We start from the raw sequence: 21543 nt of genomic DNA on the forward strand, positions 1-21543 counted from the left end.
TAATGACTGAGATTACATGCACCTTAACAACCTGTTCAATGTGCCTTTACAAAAAAAGTGACAGAAAGTCTGCCCACGGATACACTTCCATGAAACATCCATGAATATAGCCTTATCACACAAGGTTTGGCTTTAAAATGTATGACCTAGCATGAATTTTTATTGATTGTCTGGAATGGGGAAAACGGGGAAGGAATAAAGGCTATACATAGAAAATGGGTTCCAAATGCTAAGAATGTTACAGTACTAGTCTTCACTGTATTGTGGGATGACAATCAGCATTCTGGGTATTGAATCATTTCTATTAATATTCACATATGCTCATTACATATAGGGACTCAAGGAAAAAACTTCATTAGCAGACAGATGTGTCATACTTGAGAGATCAAGTATATAGGAAAGTTGAAAACTAAAAATGCTTTCCCACTTGTAAGCATTAAGCTGAAAGCAGATTTCAAAGGCTTTTGCTAAATTTTGCTAAGAACTTTCGATAATCAGCATCTGGTGCTGTGAATGTGTGTAAAATAGGAGTGAACTACTTCTTGTCACAGACTATTTTGATTTAACTTTTTTAGCAGGATTTTTTTTATTATAAAAATGCATTTTTAGTAGAATAGGAAAAAAAGAACATATGTACCACATTACTTTTTCAAATAATTTTAGTTTATATTTGTGTGTAGTCACAAATCAAACCTCAATCACTAACAGCAACATTTTATTCTGATGAGGTGAATGTTCCTATACAAGGTATAAGTCTCCATTCATAGACAACCTGCTGATTTTTTAGAATGGTACACTCTTTGCATATGCACCTTTGATTTTTGCTGCTATGAAGACAAGCTATATTGATAGCAAAGGGGCTTGGTATGATCACTCTCATTTATAAATGATCACTTGACAAAGCAGTGTTGGCTGAATACACAGCATTATCATATATATTGTTACATAATGGGTTTATGTGAAATCTACACTAACAGCTGTAAATAATATTGCAATTAGAAATAGATTTCAGTTAGAAGGAAATATATTTAAAGTATTGAGTGTTGTGTTGGTGTTACGGTAATTAGTTAACTTCAAAGGTTGGCCTTTTGTTTTCTCTGATCACATTTCACCTGGGTAGTAAACAACAGCCTTCTTTGACTCATCCAATCAGGCTGTGCCCAATATACATTTACTAGATACAGTGACCAATTAGGGAGAATTATATTAGCCGCAGTACAGAAAGGAGTCCCTCTTTTGTGTGGGGAAAAGACAGCAGTCACCATGGGCCGACCTGAAGAGGGAGTCCACCTGAAAAAAAATTATTAAAAGCCAGCAGCTACAAATACTGCAGCTGCTGACTTTTAATAAACGGACACTTACCTGTCCTGGAGTCCAGTGATGTCGGCAGCCGAAGCCGAGCAATAGCTCGGCTCTCGGCTGCTACCGCCGCTATTCTCGGTGAGGGAATAAGGAAGTGAAGCGTTGCGGCTTCACTTCCCGGTTCCCTACTGCGCATGCGCGAGTCGCGGTGCGCGTCCTAAGTGGTCCCTGCTATCTCCTGGGACCTGTGTGTTTCCCAGGAGACAGCGGGGCGGGGCGGGAGGGGGCGTGACTCCCACAGGAGTCTATTCCCGGAAGCGGGTGCAGATACCTGTCTAATACAGGTATCTGCACCCCCCCCCCCCCGAAAGGTGCCAATTGTGGCACTGGAGGGAGGGAGGAATCAGATGAGTGGAAGTTCCACTTTTGGGTGGAACTCCGCTTTAACGGGTAATCTAACGCTATACTTGCATCTTTTATTGTATTGTAAATATGGTTGCTGTGGGTAATTTGCAAATATCATGTAAGCCAGGGGACCTACACTGTACATTATATTGTAAATACTGTCTGGTGTGTAATTTGTATATATTATGTAACCCTATCAATAAATGTGTATTGCGGATGGAACTACTTCTTTTGTGTAAGATCTCTCAGATCAAGATGTGTATATGTCCATACTACTACAATGATTGAGGTGTATGCACATATTCACAGAAACTAGGCAACAATATCTTCCCTTGTTATAAACCATCTGTTAAAGATAAAAATGTCTCTTATCACTTTGAATAATTGTCATCAGCAACCATTTTATTTTAATGTGCAAAGTTCTGTGAAATGAAAACACCACACTGTGTTCTGTATATACTACTTTCAGCAATGCATTTTGTATTGAGTTGACCTTTACATGAGTGCTATCATATGCCTATATTAACAGGCTTAATTAATCAATTAAAAGAGTACTAAAAACATTAAATTCCTTAAATGTTCTGGTCCAGGCTTGCTCCAGTGCTGATAACATGTCAGAAGTCCTACCTAAGGCATCAAAACAGCCAGGGGAGTATATTGAATCAATATATCATGTCACTGAAGTATCTGTGTATAATAAAATTTTGCCGGCTGTCACTGCCAGTGCAAAGCAATGGAGCCCTCTGTTGCTATCCTTACACACAGATGCAATTCTGTTGGTAGAATAGTATATTTATTACTTACAGTTTAGTCCCTTCTGGTCTATACACATAGAATTGTACTGCTAGCAGATTAGGGCATCCATTGTCCTTCCTTTTCTGCACTTCTCATTTTTAGGTATTTTAATACAGAGTGGGCAAAGCGTCTCTTTCTAGCTTGCTCTGTGCCTGTGAAAATGGTGGAGATGGAGACATCAACACAGCAATCTTTTTATATATATATATATATATATATATATATATATATACACACACACACACACACAGTGCCTTGAAAAAGTATTCATACCCCTTGACATTTTCCAGATTTTGTCATGTTACAACAAAAAAATGTAAATGTATTTTTTGGGCTTTTATGTGATAGACCAACACAAAGTGGCATATACAGTATCTCACAAAAGTGAGTACACTTTTCATGTGACAACAATGAAAAAATGACACGTTGCTACAATGTAAAGTAGTGAGTGTACAGCTTGTATAACAGTGTAAATTTGCTGTCCCCTCAAAATAACTCAACACACAGCCATTAATGTCTAAACCGCTGGCAACAAAAGTGAGTACACCCCTAAGTGAAAATGTCCAAATTGGACCCAATTAGCCATTTTCCTTCCCCGGTGTGAATGGGGAGCAGGTGTGTTAAATTTGGTGTTATCGCTCTCGCTCTCTCATACTGGTCACTAGAAGTTCAAAATAGCACCTCATGGCAAAGAACTCTCTAAGGATCTGAAAAAAAGAATTGTTGCTCTACATAAAGATGGCCTAGACTATAAGAAGATTGCCAAGACCCTGAAACTGAGCTGCAGCATGGTGGCCAAGACCATTCAGCGGTTTAACAGGACAGGTTCCACTCAGAACAGGCCTCGCCATGGTCAACCGAAGAAGTTGAGATCACGTGCTCAGCATCATATCCAGAGGTTGTCTTTGGGAAATAGAGGTATGAGAGCTGCCAGCATTGCGGCAGAGGTTGAAGGGGTGGGGGGTCAGCCTGTCAGTGGTCAGACCATACGCCGCACACTGCATCAAATTGGTCTGCATGGCTGTTGTCCAAGAAGGAAGCCTTTTCTAAAGATGTCGCACAAGAAAGTCTGCAACCAGTTTGCTGAAGACAAGCAGACTAAGGACATAGATAAAGATAAACGTATTTGGTTCAGATGGTGTCAAGTGTGTTTTGCAGCAACCAGGTGAGGAGTACAAAGACAAGTGTGTTTACAGTTAAGTATGGTGGTGGAAGTGTCATGGTCTGGGGCTGCATGAGTCCTTCCAGCACTGGGGAGCTACACTTCAGTAGCCTCCCTGGCGGTTTTCCCCAGTGTGGCTCGGGGTTAAAATTCAGGACCATTAGCGATAACCCCGAGCCACACTCGGGATTACATCGCAGGATCCTGGTGTCTCCTTACTTACCTTGTCCCTGGGATCCTGCGATGTCCCCCGCTGTGTCTGCGGGCTCCGTCCTCCTCCGAAGCCTCTCCGTGCCAGGCTCCGTTCCCTGCGAGCGGCGCGATGCACGGGGTGGAGCCTGGCGGCAAATTCAAAAAAAGTGTAAAATCATAACACATACAGTACTGTAATCTTACAGATTACAGTACTGTATGAAATGATTTCACATCCCCTTTGTCCCCAGTGCTTTGGCCCATGCCCTGCATGCAGTTTTATATTGCATATACTGTTCTTTCTGCCTGGAAACTGGAGATTGTCCATAGCAACCAAAAAGTGTCCCTTTACGTCAAAAGTGGCTTTAGACCAGCTAGAAAACAGCGATAGTAAATTAGAACACTTGCAGAATTGAGCGATAGTGAATCGTGTGGAAATTAATTTTATTACTATTTATTTTTATTTTTTTTAATTATTTATTTTTTTAAATTATATTATAATTTATGTTTTTGTGTTTCAAACTTTATCATACCCGGGATGTCTACTAGACTCTTGTTTGGACAGATTTAAGTGTGTTATTGTTAAGAATTACAGACCTACAATATAAAACGCCAAATTTCCATGCAAAATAATTGTACCGCTTTCAGCACCTAAAATCCGAAATAATCATACCGCCAGGGAGGTTAAGGGATCCATGAATGCCAACATGTACTGTGACATACTGAAGCAGAGCATGATCCCCTCCCTTCGGAGACTGGGCCGCAGGGCAGTATTCCAACATGATAAACGACCCCAAACACACCTCCAAGATGACCAATGCCTTGCTAAAGAAGCTGAGGGTAAAGGTGATGGACAGGCCATGCATGTAAGCGGCATTACACATCACCCACCCAATAACACTGCTTCAGTACCACTTTTCATGACATTCATGGTTTAATTAGATGCACCCAATGATGCGATCCTAAATTAATTTTAAATAATATTTATAATTATATATTTATTTCCCTATTTTATTTTCCATATTCCAACACTATAAATACTTATATGCAGGTATGTCCCTAAAAGTACATGACCTTCTATCTACAATCTTTAATATTAATACTTTATACCTTAAACTTATGGATCTTCCATCTGTTTAAATTAATGTATCCTACAACATTATCCCTCGATGTTTGACCATAGGTGCCACTGCTCCGTCCCCGCATACGGCCCCAGTGTGGGTTTTTTTTTCCACAAGTGTAAATCCTTGTAAGCCGCGCATTGGACGTTGGGGCTCCCCCTCTGGAGTGTTGGCTGACCAGGATCTCTTGGTGGGATCGAGTGAATGGTTTTTTAGAGGACTTCAGGTCTAGGAGAATTTCTACAACACATCATGATTGGTAATTACACATTAAGATGTTTTGCCAATACTATTATTTTTATAACTTTGAATCTTATTATATACAAATTCTTCCACAGCACACTAATCCTCTGAAGATGACCATGTTAGGTCGAAATGCATCAGGATTTATGCATCATCAGCATTTTTGACAAATGAATGTTGTGTTATTATTGTGTTCAGCCCTATTTGTGTTGGTTTTTTATATCTCCTGTACTACAGCTTTTATTAGAACTATCACTGCTATACTGTTATGGTTGTTATCAATAAAGATTAACAAATTTCAATTTATGTAGTATTATTCTACAATGTTTGCTGCCTAGAAAACCCCACCTGGGGGACACTTCCCTTTTTTTTTTTTTTTATAACCTAGCCCTGCTTTAAACTTCTCCACAACTTTATCCGTGACATGTCTGATGTGTTCCTTGGCCTTCATGATGCTGTTTGTTCATTAAGGTTCTCTAAGAAACCTCTGAGGGCTTCACAGAATAGCTATATTTATACTGAGATTAAATTGCACACAGGTTGACTCTGTTTACTAATTAGATTACTTCTGAAGGCAATTGGTTCCACTAGATTTTAGGTAGAGGTATCAGAGTAAAGGGGGCTGAATACAATGCAAGCCACACTTTTCAGATATTTATTTGTAAAAAATTCTGAAAATAATTTATCATTTTCCTTCTACTTACATGACAAAATGTGGAAAATTCCAAGGGGAATGAATACTTTTTCAAGGCACTATATATATATATATATATAGATATATGTATATATCTATATATCTATATCTATAGATATATTGATATATACATATATACATATATATACATATATATATATATATATATATATATATATATATATATATATATATATATATATATATATATATATATATATATATATATTATAATATATATACAGTGGGGACGAGAAAGTATTCAGACCCCCTTACATTTTTCACTCTTTGTTATATTGCAGCCATTTGCTAAAATCATTTAAGTTCATTTTTTTTCCTCATTAATGTACACACAGCACCCCATATTGACAGAAAAACACAGAATTGTTGACATTTTTGCAGACTTATTAAAAAAGAAAAACTGAAATATCACATGGTCCTAAGTATTCAGACCCTTTGCTCAGTATTTAGTAGAAGCACCCTTTTGATCCAATACAGCCATGAGTCTTTTTGGGACAGATGCAACAAGTTTTTCACACCTGGATTTGGGGATCCTCTGCCATTCCTCCTGGCAGATCCTCTCCAGTTCTGTCAGGTTGGATGGTAAACGTTGGTGGACAGCCATTTTTAGGTCTCTCCAGAGATGCTCAATTGGGTTTAAGTCAGAGCTCTGGCTGGGCCATTCAAGAACAGTCACGGAGTTGTTGTGAAGCCACTCCTTCGTTATTTTAGCTGTGTGCTTAGGGTCATTGTCTTGTTGGAAGGTAAACCTTCGGCCCAGTCTGAGGTCCTGAGCACGCTGGAGAAGGTTTTCGTCCAGGATATCCCTGTATTCCCTTGATTGCAACCAGTCGTCCTGTCCCTGCAGCTGAAAAACACCCCCACAGCATGATGCTGCCACCACCATGCTTCACTGTTGGGACTGTATTGGACAGGTGATGAGCAGTGCCTGGTTTTCTCCATACATACCGCTTAGAATTAAGGCAAAAAAGTTCTATCTTGGTCTCATCAGACCAGAGAATCTTATTTCTCACCATCTTGAAGTCCTTCAGGTGTTTTTTAGCAAACTCCATGCGGGCTTTCATGTGTCTTTTACTGAGGAGAGGCTTCTATCGGGCCACTCTGCCATAAAGCCCCGATTGGTGGAGGGCTGCAGTGATGGTTGACTTTCTACAACTTTCTCCCATCTCCCGACGGCATCTCTGGAGCTCAGCCACAGTGATCTTTGGGTTCTTCTTTACCTCTCTCACCAAGGCTCTTCTCCCCCGATAGCTCAGTTTGGCTGGACAACCAGCTCTAGAAAGGGTTCTGGTCGTCCCAAACGTCTTCCATTTAAGGATTATGGAGGCCACTGTGCTCTTAGGAACCTTAAGTGCAACAGAATTTTTTTTGTAACCTTGGCCAGATCTGTGCCTTGCCATAATTGTGTCTCTGAGCTCTTCAGGCAGTTCCTCTGACCTCATGATTCTCATTTGCTCTGACATGCACTGTGAGCTGTAAGGTCTTATATAGACAGGTGTGTGGCTTCCCTAATCAAGTCCAATCAGTATAATCAAACACACCTGGACTCAAATGAAGGTGTAGAACCATCTCAAGGATGATCAGAAGAAATGGACAGCACCTGAGTTAAATATATGAGTGTCACAGCAAAGGGTCTGAATACTTAGGACCATGTGATATTTCAGTTTTTCTTTTTTAATAAATCTGCAAAAATGTCAACAATTCTGTGTTTTTCTGTCAATATGGAGTGCTACGTGTACATTAATGAGGAAGAAAAATGAACTTAAATGATTTTAGCAAATGGCTGCAATATAACAAAGAGTGAAAAATGTAAAGGGCTCTGAATACTTTCCGTCTCCACTGTATATACCCCTAAGTCTCCTATTTAGCAGAGACTATGCGGCTGATATACTAAAGGATTTGAGAACATTCACACTAAAGATGTTTGAAGATTCACTTAAATTATCCAATCATGTGCAGATGAAATATGAAAACAGGGATTTTGTTTTTACATGATATATAATTAAAATGAATCTTCACACATTGTATCTCAAATTCTTTAGTAAATCAGCCTCTATGTGAGCAAATGCCTAAGCCTTCAGACATGTAATAAGCAGTGAACAGAACCTGGAACAGATTTTTTCAAGGAATGCATCATATTTCAGCTTTAACTTTTTTGTATGCATAAAAAATAAATTTAGCTTGTAAATGTTAGTCTTACCAACGGTAATATTTGAATTTGATATGATATCATATCATATGATTTTGGTGTATCCTGACCTGACAGTTTTAAATGTCTCTCGAGACGCTATTGGGGAATTATTTTCTTATTTTAGAGGTGAAAATAATTTTATTGTTTTACATTTTACAAAAAAGGAAAGGACACAACAATAAAATATCAATAGGTTAACATTAAAGGCTGTTGCACAAAGCAAAACATATACAAACCAAAAATTCTAAACTGAGGGTTGTGTCACATGAAAAGGACCAGACTAAGCATCATATTAACGAATGATCAAATATACATGTAACAAGACCACTAGGGTAGCTATCATCTGGTCTCATATAATGGACAATGTAGGCTTAGCCTGGTACAACATGAAGGAACAGAACTTAAAGAAAAGAAGAAAAAAGGGAAGAAAGGGAAAGGAAAATAGAAAAGAAAAGAAAAAAAGAAAAAAAGAAGGAAACAAAGAAAATATAAAAAGGTAAGGGAGAGAAGGGGAAAAAAAGTAGGCAAAGAGAGATGAAAGACCTATTGGTCCAGTGGGCCAAGAAAGGTATCAAATATTTAAAACAATATAATAAAAGGGTAGTCAAGGGAAAGGGATATCAATGAGAATGCTCAGCATGGTTGACCTTTCATAAAGATCCAAAGGACCTCAGAGGCTTGCCTTAGTTAAGGGAGAACAGATGTTGAGCCACCAGGTGGTGTGAGCATCTCTGCAAGGGTATCAGAAGAAGAAAAGCGGATCAAAATATGCCATAAAACTTTGTATTTGTGAAAAGAGTCATTAACCAGTGCTTCTTTTCTTATTTTAGATTCAGGCATGTATGCGATTTTGTGTACATCCACAAACTCATGTTGTGCTGGCATTTGGTTTACTGAGTCTGGCCCATTATCTCATACATCTTATATATAACCTCATACCAGTATTAGATAACATCACAAAATCAAATAAGTTAAAGCTAGTTATACCAAACATGTTTAAATGGAAGCACAGCTGATTGATGGTAACAGCTTAGGCAATCATTTTTTTCCAGCCCCCAATTTAAGTTTTGTTTGAAGTCACACACTCATTCTAAGAAGTGTAACCATCAAAATTTTGGGATAATGAGACTTACTAAAAGAGTTAAGACTCGTCACAAAATAAATTATGTACATATTCACATCTATTATCCAGTCATGTAAAAAGTAACATTTTGTTTACCTATTACAACTGCAAATGGTTAGATAATTAGCATTTATATTCACACAATTTATTGTGTAAATATTTTCAATTTATTTAGTAAATCGGCTCAAATATCTAAAGATTTTGACTTTGACTCAGTAAATTGTGTAATAATAACTTTAATCATGTGAACAATTCCTGTTTACTTATTTATGTGCACAAGATTGATTTGCTTCTCATGTGACTGGATAATTGAAGTGAATATTTACACAATTCGTTAAGTGAAGGTTTTTGATCCTTTAGTAAATCAGCAACTTTACTTTGGGCTCTGAGATATTTTTTCTGAATTCTGGGATATTGAGGATGATTTACCAAAGGAGTTCAGAATCTTTACCCAAAAAATTGAATGAATATTATTTATTACCCAATAGTATGAAACGCATCTGCATATAATTGGGTGTTCTGGAAAAAAATAGAATTAAGATAAATTACCATTGAGACCTCTGTGGTATTATCGCAGGATACTGAGATATTGACTCTTCTGTACAAACACAGAAATGTAGATTTGTATTTCTTGTAACATTTCAAGGTAAAAGCCTGTAACTTGAGAAAATGAATAATAATTGCCTGTATTATTCCATGTGTTTACTAGATACAGTTATGACTTACATGATAAAGAAATAAAGTCAAATACATGAACGAAATTCACAGAAATAAAAAAAAAATGTTTAAATATTTCTACAAACTAGGGCTTTATTCACTATTATAGAGCAAAGTCACAGAAAGCTATAACAATTTTGAGCATGTATTCTTCTTTTGATAACATTTTATTTATCCACCCTTTGCTCTTTTAGTAAGCTCATACAACAGATGCTGATTAATACAAAAATAATGTTTAAAGATTTATGTGATACGATAATTGTTGAATGAAGCCACATAGAACTGTAACAATTTTGAGTGCATATCCACAGCACACAGTGTTGATGTATTTTTCTTATTTTGATGACGTTTATGTATCCATCCTTGCTCTTTTAGTAAACTCGTACAACAGATGCTGATTAATACATGTCTTAAAATGTTGGTAAAGCTCTTGAAAATCTACTTTCAGTGTTAAGCTCTAACAAAATAGGACAATTTTTCTGTTCTCAGATTTAGTTTATGCTTGATCCCATGAACACATCTGTTCTTTGGAAGTTTAGTTCCATTTGTTAAAACTTCTGTTTACAGTTTACGCAATTTCACAAAAACACTCATGATGAAACATTCAATAGAGCATAGCCATGGTAGACACTAAAAACAATAAACCGTACAGGGAAAGAAATCTCTCAACCCAGTAACAGCAAGTTTTGCCCATAAATGTTGTCCTTACCTAACTCCATTGCTAGGGGATGCTCTTTATAATTAGTCCACCCTATTTCTTCGTGCTTTAGCCTCCATTCATCACATGTATTCTGCTGAAAACTACAGAGGCTGGAAATCCACCTGCAAAGTCACAATCAGTGAACTAGATGTTACAATTACAGGGCAACCAGATCTGGTTATCGTGGTGGGTAGGTCCTCAGTCTTCTGAAGGTATCAAAAGACTCAAAGCTTTTCACATTGACAACCCTGCCGCAGGTTCTAACGCTGCTTGGGATAGACTTTAGTGGAGCTTCTGCAGCCCAGAATCCATTGAGTATGCTTTATTTAAAAGGTTTCAAACCATCCCAAAAATATCAGGCAGAGACAATAAAGTTTCAAGAGTTCAAAGACCTTCTCTTGGAACTTCAGCTCACCAAAGCTGACACTCACCTTGCTCGTCTCAGCTACTAAGATACCACTCGTGGGGTTAACCCAATATTCAGCAAGGAGCAGTGGAAAAAATGAACATCACTTGGATCGAGGTACAAGAAAGAAACTAAAGTCTCCTTAACTCATATTTCCTACTCATTAAAGAAAATTGCAGATATTAAGAATGTTCCAAGTTTCTCCTTCGGGGAGTCCAACTCTCTCGGGCCACCTTCTCCAAGGCCTGCAAGCTCACGCAATTAACATTGAGATTGCAGAGGTCCAGTGTCTGTGAAAAGGACTAATATTCTACCTGAACTTACTACAGTCACTGAAAAGACTGATCCAAACAAGAAAACTGAGAATTCAAATCGCCAATGCCCCATACATAACAAACCACATCCACTTAGGGTATGTTTTAGCCTCAGAAAGAAACTCTTGCAAGAATGCAAAGAGCTTCTAAAGTAATTTTGGGTTTGCTTCAAATGCTGTGTTTCCACTGAACACGATGCTAAAGACTAAGGCTAATATTAAGTGCATAGAATGCAACAGTGATGATTACATGTCAGCGCTTCATCCATTTCAAGATAGTCCGACTCTGTCTACAGGCAATCCTCCTGAGGAAATGCATGAAGGGTTAAGCACACATCAAACAGTTCCTCATACTCCATTTTTGTCTACATATACAAATGTCTGTTTTAGCATCCTGTGCTAAAACATTCTCAGTTTGTGTATACCCCCAAGGATCAACCTGAAAAAGGCTGTAAGACTGTATACTATTCTAGATGATCAGAGTAACAGGTATCTTGCAAGATCAACGTTTTTTGACGTATTAAACATAAACATAACAGGAAATGTCTTACCATATACCCCGGGCATCTGGGCTGGTATTATTTATTTATTTATTACAGGTGCTTATATAACACTGTCAATTTACGGATCCTTTTACATAATATTGTACATTCACATCAGTCCCTGCCCTCAAGGAGCTTACAATCTTAGGTCCTTAACTCACATTAAGACATACACATACTAGGGCCAATTTAGACAGGAGCTAATTAACCTACTAGCATATCTTTGGAATGTGGGAGGAATCTGATCTGAAGTACCTAGAGGAGACCCACAGAGGCACAGGGAGAACATGCAGACTCCATGCAGGTAGGGCCGAGGTTGTTCTTCCTTTAAGACATGTATCCTAGAAAATGGTTGCATTACTTGTTTGGTGCAGTGCCTACATCACTCCAAGGCCCTTTTTTCTGGGATGATAATGTCAGCACCACAGTGTTCGATGAATCCATGCAGGTAGTGCCGAGGTAGTTACAGAAGTTTCATGCAGGAGAGCCTGTGGTCTTGTAGTAGCTCCCTTGCATGGCAGTGTAGAAATACTTAGTGTAATATGTATTGCCCACTTTCCTACCCCTGCAGCTGTTTCTCACCACTCTCACCATAGCTGTCCACATACCAGCTCTTGACAAAAATGCCCACCAATAAATCAACTGGCCACATGATGCACCATAGGCCCAACACTTGGGCTCAGACTGGGTCATCATAGGCAATGTCTGTCTGGGTAATGTCAGGAGGTCTTCCACAGTTTCTTCCTTCAAGACACGTATCCTGCCAAATGGTTGCATTACTTGTTTGGTGCAGTGTCCACATCACTACTATTTCAAAGACTTTGCAGTAAAGGTATGCAACAGTTCTTCACAAAAGGTGATAACAAGGCCCTTTATTTCTGGGATGATAATGTCAGCACCACGGTGCTCGATGTAACAACTAAAGAAAGTGAGCTGGCAGCCACAATGAAAGACAAGGAGTTCCTAAAACTGATTCATAAGGAATTTTATCAGGACGATTCCATCAGCTGTGTATCAGCACTACCATTTCATGCCTCAAGAAAGAAATTAACCAATAATAGTCAGCATGCAGAGGCACAATTTATTTATTCACAATCAACCCTGAACAAAAAACTTGTGATGAAAAGTTGTTTGTGAGAGACCATGCTGAGTCTGCATCACCTCTCAAGAAAAGAGCGAAATGTTGGTACCACCCATGCTTTGGCATGTACCATCCCTGCAAGCCAGATCAGATCATAGTGGTCTTCAACTCAAATGCACGATATGAAGGTTTTTTTCTCAGCGATGTTATTATGACCGGGCCTAATCTGAACATCAAGAACCTTATAGGAGTTTTTCTCCATGTCAGACAAGAACCAGTTGCTGTTATGACTGGCAATCAAACAATGTTCCACTGTTTTATCGTTCAAGAAGATAACAGCCTTTTTCTTAGGATCTGGTGGTATCGCAACAACGATGTCAGTGATGAAGTCATAGACTACCTAATGAAAATACTTGTTTTCGCTAAGAGCCCTTTTCCTGCTGTAGCAATTTATGTGTTGAGAAAGGACAGCTTAGGGAGGTGAAAAAGAATCATTTCCAAAGAAAAGAAGTAGACGACAGGTATAAATCTTGGCCTACAGAAGAAGAAGCAATTGATCTTCTATAAAGAACTCAGGATATTCTTGCACACTGCCAATCTCAGGCTTCACAAAATTATCTCTAACAGTGACAAGGAAATCCCTGTGGAACGCAGCTGGAGCGCACGCTGCAAGTGAGACACGCTGCAAGTGAGACACACCACAGGTCTGAAGCTGTCATTCCTCCTGTAGCTGTAGGACTTTGTGAGGAGTTTCCATAGTATGGAACATTTGTTTTTATTTTTTATTTTTATTTTTTTGTCTTCCTTTTTTACTGTTTTAACTTTGGAATAAACACATTTCCTTATTTAAATACTACACTATGGGAGCCCATATCTCATTTCTTGCATGAAAACCTTACCTATACTGGATATTGGAGAGAGCATTAGGAGAGGAGTGCAGCTGGTTGATTTGGGCTTGGAGAAGGACCCTTTGCATACACAATTCGATCCAGCTGCAGGATATCCTTGGAAGGTCCATAGGAGCTGGATACCGGTTGGTAAAGTTGGAGCCTGGCTGCATGATCGGTGCATCAAGTCTATATGCTATGCAAGATACCCCTGTAGGGGTTACTGGAGCTGGTGAGTGGGGACCCAAGAGGGGGAGCACTTAAAAGTCACCTGGATTTTGTTCCTGTGTATTGTCACCAAGCACTTAATTATCACTTAAGACTTTGGTTGGATTGTTTTTTTTATGTATTTTTTTGGACTTGGCACGTTAATTTTTTGAGGTCGTTTCATATAATTTGAACTATTTTTTAATATTTTATATTTGCCCTACACTTTTGGGACGATTTATTATTTTCATCTGATTTTCATTTGATTTTTATTTATTTTCACATACCTGTATTTTTGTTATTGTAGTTTCATGTTTTCTGTATCACTTCTAAACATTTATTTATATTGAGTTTAATATTAGCACATGCACATTGGTAATTTATTAGGAATGCACTATTGGTATATGCACATTCAATAGTCACAATAGAGGCACATAGCACCTAACAAGTGAATAGGGTCTGTCGCCTTTTCATTATATAGGTAGCGCCATTTACTCTCATACTTGCACTAAGGAAATAAAGGCCTTTCCCTCCGATGACTATGCTGTTAGTGTAAAGGGATTTGAGCTCGGAACAGTCCTTTCCATTACATATTGTAGCCTCAGATTGCTTTGGGATGTCAAACAAGACACGTTCACATTTCAAGTACCAACTTTTGACAAGCCCTTCTCCAAATGAGGAATTTGTCTGCTGTGAACCACATCTTTGATCCTCTGGGTTTAACAGTACTCTTAATAGCACTGCTCAGGGTAAGATACTTCTAAGACAACTTATTTCTGAAAACACAGATTGGGATAACCTATTACCCAGAGGGAAATAACAAAGATGGGAACCATAGAGACCCTGAAAGAACAGCTTCAGATACTCTTACATTTCTGCATCCTTAACGAATGCCATTAGAACAGAGATCCATGTTTTCTCTGTTCTTTTCATTGAAACAATAGCTGCAGTAGCCTACCCCAATGTTTTGTATCCACGAGAAAAAGTAAGTGTGGGTTTTGTCCTTGGTAAGGCCAAGTTGACCAGCACATAACATTCCAGGGTTTGAACTCTGTGCAGCTGTGTTAGCCGTTGAAATTTCTGCACTTATAAAACATGAAATAAGTTTTGAAATAGACTCTTTTTGCTTTTTCCACAGACAGCAAGATAGTGTTGTGATACATACACAATAAAACAAATCAGTTCTATGTGTATGTCTGTGACTGAGTAGAACACATCAGAAGGTTCTCCAATCCTGATAAATGTAACTATGTGCCTAAGGAACTCAACCCCACTAATCATGGTGTTCATGCAGTACCGCTGCTGCATTTCTGATCATTTCATGGCAGAGAACTAAAAGCATGGTGTGAAGGGGAAGGATTTGGGTTTTTAGAGCACTGGGCTGACTTTTCATTGGGTTACAAATGATATGCTAAAGTTGGTCTGTACCTAAATGGAAGGGGGCCTGCTGTGCTGGGGAAGAGGTTTATGGGAAGGCTGGAAGAGTATTTATACTAGGATTGAGGATAATTATATTATAATATGGGAGACAGGTCAGACAGAGGTCAGTCCCTATTGGTGGGTGGAATAGCCAAAGATGTGGGGAGTGCTATGGCAGGTGATAAGAAAGTTCCCATGTTACAAACAACCATTGGAAATGGTACTAATTGTACTAAAATAAAAAAATAAACAAAACACTTATGAAAAATGTGTCAAGGAATTAAAGTGTTTGTTCACCAATGCCAGAAGTCTGCCACGCAAAATAGGTGAGTTGGGAGCTTTGGTGCACAAAGAGAACTATGCTTTAATTGGTATTGCTGAATCTTGGCTTCATTCTTCACATGACCGGGCTATTATTTTTCCTGGCTTTGCTCTCTTTCAGAGAGACGGGCTAAAAAAGAAAGGTGGTGGTGTCTGTCTTTATGTGAGAAATGATCTCAAAGCGAGTGTGAAAGAGGACCTAGTTGATGGAGAGAGTGACCAGGCTGAAGCATTATGGGTGCTTACTACAAAGGTAATATTTGGAGTTTATAGGCTGCCCAGTGCTAATGAGGAGGTGGAGACTAAGCACCTTGCACAGATAAAAAGGGCTGCAAGGGCTGGAACAGTGATAATAATGGGGGATTTTAACTACTGGTAAAATTACAGGAGTAATAGCACTGCAGGAACAGTTAAAGAACAAAAATGTATTACATATTATAAGACAATTTTAGGGTACAGTTTATAGTGACCCCGACTAGGAATGATGCTCTGCTGGACCTGGTAATTTCAATCTCAAACCATACAGAGCTTATTACTAATGTTCATATAAAAGAACATCTGGGTAGCCGTGACCATAACATGATTTCATTTATTGTTATCTGTAAAAAACAAGCACATACTGGAAAGATAAAACACTTAACATTAAGAAAGCAAATTTTCCAAGGGCTGCTCTCCAAGTCTAGACTGGGAGGGAATATTGACATAGATGAACACAGAACAGAAATGGGAATACTTCAAAAAGACTATGTCACGATCGGGGGTCAGGCTTGAAGACCATGCTATAGCAGTTGCCTGACACAGGCAGTCTGACTGGTGAATGATATGGGCTCATCTGAGGTGCAGAGTCTATCACCAGAGCTCCTATTGGTGGAGATGGATTTTGCTGCATGTTACTACCAGGTCACGGTCCTTGGGATCGCCACACAAGAAGGTGAGCAAGCTGGGGTCCAGTAGCAGAAAATCAGGTAAGGATCAAACAGGGGCATAGGCAGTAAAAAAGCCAAATGTCAGTAATAAGTAGTTGCAGGTTGGGATCAGGCAGAAGCATAGTCAAGAAACAAGCCAAGGGTCAATAATGAGTGGTAGCAAAATATGGATGGCAGCAGGGAAGATGAGAACAAGATACGGCCTAAGGAGAGCACAGTAAACTGGCAAACAAGAAGTGCAGAGACGTGGCTTAATTCAGGAAGTTCATAGGAGGAGCAAAGAGTTCAAGGTTCAGCAGAAGTTAAGGCACGATCAGACAGGGTGCTGTCCAGCATCTCAGGTAGCTCAGCAAGAAGTCACACCAGAGGTCCCCAAGTTCAAGCACGGCCCTGACAGACTGTATGTAAACACACATATATTCCGATGAGCAATACGTTTAAAAGGCTAAAAGTAAAAGCTAAGTGGCTCAGGCCAAAGATATAACTAATGTAGCGATATCGCCGAAGGGGCTGCTTAAGTTTGTTCAGCCTCTCAACCCTAATAGCCTCGGCCCCCTCTGGCACACCTGGCAATAGTGTAAGTGCAATGACCAATGAGAAACACACACGTTATAATTAAACACAGAAATGGTCTTTACTGCAATATTTCTGTGGAAGAATAACAAACAGTAACAGTATAGTCAAGTAATCAACTAGAGATTAGGGATGGGCGACTGGTTCAGCCCGAGCATAAGTTCGGGCCAAACTTTCGATGTTCGGTTGTTCGGCGAACAGCCGAACAAACGGGTAGTTTGACCGTTTGTTCGCCCCCCCGAACCTACCACAATGCATTGCAGTGCTGAACAGTACATTGCAAGCCCTGATTGGTTGAAGCAGTGAAAGCTTCAGCCAATCAGGGCACAGAGCACTGTCTGAGTCATGCTTGGACACTGTCATCATGACTTTATCCAATCATGGCTCATCATGGCCCCACAGTATAAAAGTATTCTTTCAATGGCAGCCATTTTCAGTGTGATTTCAGCGTGGAGAGAGAGATAGAACAGGGCTCTGTTCAGTGCTATTAGTTAGTTAGTGTGCTATACTGTGCTATTTTGCTTCAATTGTCAGTGTAGAATATTAGTTTACTGTCAGTCTAGGGATCGTGTGAGTGTAGTGATGTTATGTTGCTTTGTTCTTTGTTTTCCCCTTTCTTCTTTTTCAGATGTTCCTGGAATAGAATCTTCACTCAATGTTTGGACTTGTATCTCAATTGTTTAGTATTTGAAATCATAGATTTTGATGGGGAGTATCATGTTACACATTTATCTGTTTGTTTGTCTTTAATAAAGCTGTATCTACTTCACTCCATAGCTAGGGGATGCTTTGTGTAATTAGTCTCACCCTACTTCTTCATGGTTTAGCCTTCATTCACCACATGTACTGTATTATACTGGCGCTAGAAATACTGGGGTTTGTTTACTAAAACTGCATGGTGCAAAATCTGGTGCAGCTCTTCATATAAACCAATCAACTTTCAAGTTTTATTGCCAAAGCTTAATTGAACAAGCTGAAGTTAGAAGCTGAATGGCTACCATGAACAGCTGCACCAAATTCTGAGTGTTCCAGTTTTAGTAAATCTTCCCCACTATGATTTTTTGACCTATCTGTTGTCCATTTGTTACGATCTGCACAATATTTTGGACTAAAGCTCTCTATGGTTTGCAAGATTTCATTTTGATCCAGTCACTGTCTGTAAAGCTAATCAGACTGTAAGTTATGCTATCTCACCACAACTGGATCAGTTATAGAGAGTACACTTTCAGTGCTTACATTGCAAAAGCAGGACCCTGACAGTTTAACTCAAAGACTGCTGTAATGCTGCATGGAAGAAAACTGAATATGCAGATATATTTCAGGCATGAAAAAAAAAAACATTTGTGACACACATACACAGTTATTATTAATGAGTACCAGTGATCTTAATGCTACACTAAACATTTAGCATGATACTTATGTCTACAACTATCTACAACTGTCCATAGTTATTTTGGAGATCCTTGACAGGAGCTCTTGGTACAGAGAGCAGATTGGCTGTGAAACCACCAGCTGAGCCCCATACATTGCACAGTAAAACCACACTTTCAGAGTTATCTGCAGGTTTGAGCTGTCATGTTGATAGCCATCCTGCTTTTTGTATAAGAAGCTGCTCTCATGTATGTATGTAACATACAAATAGCGAAGAAGGAAGTTAAAACAAGTGCATTTATGCCATGATGAAGTTGCACAGCCAAAATATTATGTACCACACTGAAATTATAATATGCAAACACCTATTTGCATGCCTAATTGTTTAACTGAATTCAGCAAGGGTGGAACAGAGGCCCTCCAAAAGTAACTATTGGTGGGGGGTGGACCAACATGCATATTCTGCAAAGTGAAAATTAACTGGTAAGGAGTTTAAAACGGACCTTCAGTCATTTTTTCAACTTTCCATCTATTAAATCTTCTGCCCTTGTTGTTTTAACTTTGGATAGTAAAACATTTTTTTTTCTGCCAGTAAATACCTTATACAGCCCACTTCTTGTTTCTTGTCTGGTAAAAAGCCTAGGCTTTTGCAAAATTGTATTTTTATTGAGTTTTTTGTTTTTTGAGAGAACAAATGTAGCATTATTACATAATGTAGAGTACATAGATATCGAAAAGACAATGATATCAGAGAAAAATAATGAAATAGGAGGTGCAAATAAACAAAGTCCACAAGTTCAGAGCACAGGGGTGATCTGCACGGCATATCAAAGATATATATGGTAAACAACTCGTAAGTAGGTAATATAAGTTCAAAACCAGAAAACAATCATAAAATAAAAGACAAAGGTGTTTATGAAGGGTATATGATATGAGATAGAGACTCAAAAAGGCACCAAATGGCAAATAAGAGAGTGGAGGGAGGTGCTACGGTCACTGATAATACAATGCCAGTATAATTTAAGATGTGATAGTTGGCATAGTGGTCCCATATTCCGATCGATCCCAAGGATCCCATACTTTATCAAATTGGGGTATAGTATCATGTACAGAGGCCGTTAAATATTCCATCCTCCGAATCTCAGCCACCAGATGTAGAAATTTGGACCATGAAGGAGGTGTGTTGGACAGCCAACATAATGGAATAACCCTTTTGGCAGCTAACAAAATATAAGAAAGAAGCCGATTAACTTTTCTGGTAATACCAGAAAAAGGGAGGCCCAACAAATAATTTAAGGTATCGAGCAGAAGTGACACATTCACCACCTTCTGTATTAGTAGCTTCACATCATGCCAAAAGGGTTGGATCATAGAACATTGCCAGAAAATATGAAATAAGGAACCTGTGTCAGTCCCACAACGCCAACAGCGTGACGAGACTGAGGGATCGTATTTATGAATTACATCAGGGGTTTTATACCAAAACATGAGGATCTTAATGGACGTCTCCCTTTGGGTTACACATTTGGACCATGAAGGAGGTGTGTTGGACAGCCAACATAATGGAATAACCCTTTTGGCAGCTAACAAAATATAAGAAAGAAGCCGATTAACTTTTCTGGTAATACCAGAAAAAGGGAGGCCCAACAAATAATTTAAGGTATCGAGCGGAAGTGACACATTCACCACCTTCTGTATTAGTAGCTTCACATCATGCCAAAAGGGTTGGATCATAGAACATTGCCAGAAAATATGAAATAAGGAACCTGTGTCAGTCCCACAACGCCAACAGCGTGATGAGACTGAGGGATTGTATTTATGAATTACATCAGGGGATTTATACCAAAACATGAGGATCTTAATGGACGTCTCCCTTTGGGTTACACATTTGGACCATGAAGGAGGTGTGTTGGACAGCCAACATAATGGAATAACCCTTTTGGCAGCTAACAAAATATAAGAAAGAAGCCGATTAACTTTTCTGGTAATACCACAAAAATAGAGGCCCAACAAATAATTTAAGGTATCGAGCGGAAGTGACACATTCACCACCTTCTGTATTAGTAGCTTCACATCATGCCAAAAGGGTTGGATCATAGAACATTGCCAGAAAATATGAAATAAGAAACCTGTGTCAGTCCCACAACGCCAACAGCATGACGAGACTGAGGGATCGTATTTATGAATTACATCAGGGGTTTTATACCAAAACATGAGGATCTTAATGGACGTCTCTCTTTGGGTTACACTTGAAAGTAGAGGACCAAATCCTATCCCATACCTGGACCGTAATAGGTCTACCTATTAAATGAGAACATCTCCTCATGTAGTGGTGTGTGGTCTCGGTAAGAGGGGTCGACTCATGGAGGATACGGTGAATGGAGGATATTAAATGTAATTGGTGGGGACCTTGTGCGCATAGATATTCAAAGGAGGTCGGTTTGTCAAGAGTTAAGGTTGGGGATTTAGAGTGAAAAAAATGTCTAACCTGCAAATAAAAATGGAAAAGTTGGGGGGGGTATATCAAATTTCTCACGTAGAGTAGCAAAGGTATATAATCGCTGTGTGATAGGATGAACCAGATTTCGGAATTGGAAAAGAGAGACATTAAGCCACGGGAAAAGCCTGCCCAGAAAAATACTGTCTGGTATGATTGGGTTAAACAACACATTTACAAGAGGGGAACAAGATGAGGCAAGGTGGTAATCCTTGAGACATTTACGCCAAATGGTTAAGGTGAAAGTCATTGGAGCAGTACATTGACGTTTAAAAATGGGATCCAGGCATGGGGGGGTGCCCCAAACCAAGGAGCTTGGGTGAACCGGAAATAA

The sequence above is a fragment of the Aquarana catesbeiana genome, linkage group LG01, assembly GCF_042186555.1.
Source record: "Aquarana catesbeiana isolate 2022-GZ linkage group LG01, ASM4218655v1, whole genome shotgun sequence".
Lineage (NCBI taxonomy): Eukaryota > Metazoa > Chordata > Amphibia > Anura > Ranidae > Aquarana > Aquarana catesbeiana.